The sequence below is a fragment of the Solanum lycopersicum genome, chromosome 8, assembly GCF_036512215.1.
Source record: "Solanum lycopersicum chromosome 8, SLM_r2.1".
NCBI lineage: Eukaryota > Viridiplantae > Streptophyta > Magnoliopsida > Solanales > Solanaceae > Solanum > Solanum lycopersicum.
In genome coordinates, this window is record NC_090807.1 from 37057951 (window position 1) to 37063896 (window position 5946).

At 32.3% G+C, this 5946-nt stretch overlaps 1 pseudogene; it reads right to left on the reverse strand.

Moving 5' to 3' along the window:
- Positions 1-1329: 1329 nt before the first annotated feature.
- LOC138337930 (uncharacterized) lies at positions 1330-5277 on the reverse strand (annotated as a pseudogene).
- Between the last annotated feature and the right edge of the window lie 669 nt (positions 5278-5946).

Genomic DNA, 5946 nt, shown 5'->3' on the forward strand with positions numbered 1-5946 from the left:
CTATTTATAGAGATGTCTTCCTAGTCCAATGAGGATTCCTTTACTTTTAAAAAAACATTTCACGTTGCTTCTTCCTTTTGGAGAAGAACACATTATTTTTTTCTTTTTCTAGATTATAGGATTCTGATTTCTAGTTAAATTGGGCACTGGAGGGACCACATAATTTATTACTGAGGCTCTCTATTATGAAAATAATTCTAAATAATTAATTTAAATTATTCTTACCATAATAAATTATAAATCATTCCATTAAAAATTTGTAATTGCACTCCTCTATTTATTTTGAAATTCATCATTAAAAACTTGTGTAATTCCAAATGTTAAGATTACTGATACTATTCAATAAATTAAATTAGAAGAATTTAATTCAATGATTAACTTCTGTTAGAGCAATACTTAACTTATTTCATGTGTCAGATTCATAAATCTACTGAGCGGATTTACACATGAAAACTTATAAGCTTCTCATAAAAGGTGTATCATCAATCTCTATACTAACACATAGATTCCATCAACTAACTAATTATTTCACCAATATATATTATTATCATCCAATCTACCAGGCATATTGACCCATCTCAGAATCTCACCTTTTAATAAATCAAAATGATAATTAATATATACAGATCATAATCGTTATATCAAGATTAAGAATATAAGTACATTTAATAGTTTAGAGAATGTGTGTTTATCAGTCAGTCTAAAATAACTATCTCTGCTTAGTCCCGTTCAAATGCATTAGCACGAGAAGTTAGAACAATGCCATTCTCATAATCAAGATAAATTACATTTAATCTCTTGCTACAATCTTTCTGATGGTTTTATCCAAATTTCAATCTATGATTTTGAACTATAAATTTTAACTTATAAGAACCGATGATTTAATCTTCTGTGTATAAACTTAAACTCTATACACCAAATCATCTACTATATAAGTTAAGGACACATATATGACAGTTGATCTATTTAATGTAACACTTTATTGAATTGAATAAATGAATAAACAATTGTTCAATATTAATACTATATCGAAACGCATGGTTAATAGTATATCCTAACAGTCGCCCACTTAGAGTCATAACCATGCACCTACAACTCTAACACCCATTCCTTCAACATGTCTATCAAAAGACTTTTGTGGTAAAGATTTTGTGATAGGGTCTGCAAGGTTGTTCTCTGATTCAATCTTTGCCATCATCACATCTCCTCTTTGTACTATGTCTCGATCAAATGATATTTTTGCTCAATGTGTTTTGCCTTTTTATGACTTCATGGTTCCTTTGAATTTGCAACAACTCCACTATTATCACAAAACATTGTAAGTGGCATTTATATTGCAGGATCAACCGCCAAGTCTTTCAGAAAGTTTCTGAGCCACACTGCCTCCTTAGCTTCTTTAGAAGCTGCTACATATTTGGCTTCCATGGTAGAATCAACAACACAGGTTTGATTGATGCTTCTCCAAACAATGTCTTCACCTCCCAAAGTAAACACATTTCCTGAGGTCGACTTTCTAGAGTCCATATCAGACTGGAAATTTGAGTTTGTGTTCCTTATGGGCACCAATTCATCCAAATGATAGACTAACATGTAATCCTTAGTCCTTTTCAGGTACTTGATTATATGCTTAACTGATGTCCAATGTTCTCGTCCAGGATTAGGCTGATATCTGCTAACCATGCCTACGGCAAAACAAATGTCAGGTTTAGAGCATAACATGGCATACATGAGACTTCCTACTGCTGATGCATAAGGTACTATCTTCATGCTTTCTATTTCCTCATCTTTCTTAGTACATTGATCCTTAGATAAAGAAATTCCATGTTTGGAAGGAAGAAATCTTTTCTTGGAATCGTGCATGCTAAACCTGGTAAGAATTGTATCAATATAAATAGCTTGAGATAAAGCTAACATCCTTTTCTTGTAATCACGTAGAACCTTGATCCCAAGGATGTGAGCAGCTTTTTACAAATCCTTCATATCAAAGTTTGTGGACAACCATAACTTAATTGAATTCATCAAGCCCAAATTATTTCCTATGAGCAAGATATCATCTACATATAATACCAAAAACACCACTTTATCCCCATTCTACTTTTTGTACACAAAAGACTCATCAAGACATTTCTCAAAACCAAAAGACTTGACTGCATTGTCGAAGCAAGTGTTCCATGCCCTAGAAGCTTGCTTTAAACCATAAATAGATCTTTTAAGCTTGCACAACATGTGTTCTTTTTTTTTATTTTTATGAAATCGTCTAGTTGTCGCATAAATATGCCTTCATCAAGACTTCTATTAAGGAAAGTTGTCTTGACATCCATTTGCCAAATTTCATAATCATAATAAGCAGCAATGGATAAGAGAATTCTAATAGACTTAAGCATGACTACTGGTGAAAAAGTTTCCTCATAGTCGATCCGTTCTTTCTAAGTAAACCCTTTTGTAACAAGTCTAACTTTGTAAGTTTGCATTTGTCCATCTACTCCTCTCTTTTTTCTTAAATATCCACTTGCATCCAATGAGTTTGAATCCATCTACAGGTGGTTCTACAAGATCCCAGACTTTGTTAGAGTACATAGACTCTCTTTCTGATTTCATGGCAACAATCCGTTTTTTTTGCATCTTTATCTTGTAGTGCTTCGTCGTAATTTACAGGTTCGGTATTCGAAACTTTAGGGATTCTTTCAAAATACTCTCCCAAGAGTGCATACCAAAGTGGTTTTATTATCACTCTCCCATTACGATGAGACACTAACAGTTGCAGAGGCAGGTTTAGAGAGATTTGCATTATTATGATCTTGTGGTGGAACCACATGTTTTTTTTAGATCTTGAGTTTCCATGTTATCTTCATTACCTTGCGGTGCATAGATATCAACAACTTTTCCTCTAATACAATATGCTCATTATTACTCCCACTATCTTGATGCAATGAATTTTCAAGATCTTGTACTTGTGGAATTTTATATATGTTAACATCTCTCCCACTATTATAATGCAATTGTATGTTAACTCTAACATGTGGGGTCTGAATTTGGTTTTCATTATTTTTAGTAGATTGATTTATTATCTCTTTGCTCAATTCCTGTAAAACTAGTTTACTTCTAGGAATATTGTTTGTTAAAAAATCTGTTTCTAGAAACTTGGCATTGGTAGTCACAATGACCTTCTTTTCTTTAGGATTATATAACATACCACCTTTCGTTCCATTAGGGTATCCAATAAAAACACATATTTCTGTTTTAGGTTCCAATTTTTCTACCTTCCCTTTCAATACATGTGCTGGACACCCCAAAACCCGAATATGTCTCAAACTAGGTTTATGCCCAGTCCATAGTTCAATGGGTGTCAAAGGAACAGATTTAGAAAGAACTAAGTTCAGAATGTAATTTGCAGTTTCTAAGGCATATCCCCAAAACGAATAAGACAAATCAGAGTAACTCATCAATGATCTAACCATTTCTAAAAGAGTTCTATATCTTCTTTCTGCTACACCATTTTGTTGTGGCGTTCTAGGTGCAGACATTTGAGATGTAATTCCTTGTTCTGATAAGTAAATAATAAACTCATTAGAGAGATATTCACCATCACGATCAGATTGCAATGACTTAATATATATTCCATATCGTTTCTTCATTTCAGTCTTAAACTCTTTGAATTTCTCAAAGCATTCAGACTTACGACACAACAAATATATATATATATATATATATATATATATATATATATATATATAAATTAACTCTAGTTTATCATTGACTATATTTCCCTTTGAGGGGAAAGGTCCCTTAGTTATTTTTCCTTCCAAAAAAGATTCACATAATGGTAGTTCCTCCAGTTTAATGAACCTAAAGGTCCATCTCGAACCAACCTTGAAATCATATCTAGATTTATACGACATAGACGCAAGTGTCATAGATAAGTCTCATTAAAATTATAAGAACGTTTTCTTGTACTTGAAAGGTTAATATTATTCAGTTCTATGGTTTGTTGTAATTCAAGTGAGATATTGATAATAAAAAGACCATCAATCAATGTACCAGCAGAGACAAGATGTTTATTATAGCTAATAACACAATCGTTATCAGAAAAACTAACATCATAACCATTTCTTAAAAGTTTAGAAACTGAAAGTAAATTTCTTCTAATAACAGGTGCATATAGAATGTCTTTTAAAATTAAAAATCTACCACTATCAAACGAAAAATTAATAGTTCCTAATGCTAAAATTGGATCTGCTGAGCTATCCGCATGAAAAATGCTAATTTCACCTCTAATCAGCTTGCGCATTTCTTGAAACCCCTGCAATGTAATGCAAATATGATCAGTGGCTCTGTAATCTACAAACCATGAAGTGGTAGAAACAACCGCTAAAAATGTTTTAATTACAAATGAAAGTGAGTTACCTGATTTGTTTTTCTTCTTGGCTAAGAAATCTGGACAATGTTCCTTCTAATGGCCTGACATCTCGCAATGAAAACACTTGCCCTTAGACTTTTTCACACCCCCAGTTGGAGGTGCAATTTCCTTAGCTTTGTGAGCCTTTTTCTTCTTTTATCCACCTTGCAGTTTCGAAGTAGAACTTTTCTCAACATTAAGTGCCACTGATGGTGCATGTTTTTTTGACAAGAGTCTCTGCCGCCTGCAGCTCATTCAACAGTTGTGCCAAAGATAGAATCATCTTATTCATATTATAATTTAGGCAAAACTGTTGAAAACTGTCAGGCAGAGACTACAATATCATCTCAACTTGGGAGTCATTGTCAATTTCAGCCCCCAAGGCCTCTAGTTCATTCAGAAGACCTATCATCTTCAGAACATGGTCTCTTACAGGGGTGCCTTCAACCATCTTAGTGTTCATGAGAGTTCTCAGGGCAGTCTGCTTAGCTGATCGACCCAGGTTTCCAAACATTTGTTTGAGATTCTCCAGAATTGCAAAAGCAGACAACATAGCTTGATGTTGTTGTTGCAAAACATTTGACATTGAAGCCATAATGTAACATCGCACCATCTCATCAGCTTTGCGCCCTTTCTGATAAGCTAACTTATCCTCATCACTAGACTGATCATTTAGTTTCAATGGACATTCCTCGTGAAGCACAAACTTATATTCTTTAGCAGTTAACACAATGTCGAGATTTTTCCTCCAGTCAACATAGATAGAATCCTCTAGTTTGTTTTGACCCAAAATAGTACTAATGGGATTAAAAGGAGACATGTTGAATCTGAGATTGAAGAAATAGTTACAATAGATCAATAACACTATCATATAACATTGATTATTTACATTCAAAATCATTATATACATATACATCCATGCATCTTAAATAGCTAATCGTTAAAATTGGAGAACCATTCATACAATATACATATATAATGATTGATTATTCACTCCATAAGCTTATACAGACCTAACTCAGTTGGAGAGTCTATTGTTAGTTAAAGTCAAGTGAAAATCCTCTAATTACATTGATCCAATTATATATTACTCAATTTAGGAAAGTTAATACAAATTACCAAACTAGCGATTTAATACGTAGTGACTTGTATTAAATTCATCCGATGGAGAGGAAGGTCTACGCCAACACATAAACATAATACTTCACTACTATTTAATCATGGTGAATATTGAAAAGAACATTTTATCACCATTTTAATTTAATTTTTTTTATTTTTTATTTTATTTATTATTATTATTTTAAATTAATGTTCAAAAAAAAATATGTACGCCAAGATTTTTTGTACAAAAAAAAAATTCCAGAAAAAATACATGTACACCAAAATTTTAATACAATCCATGTACTATCTCATACATATTCAATAATATACCTATTGATTAAAAAAAAGGTATTGATTAAAAAAAAAGGAACTATGGCTGCCAATAACATGTACAAGAAAACTACAGCCATACTATTTTGTTTTATTTGTACAAAATCAAAATTTTCTTT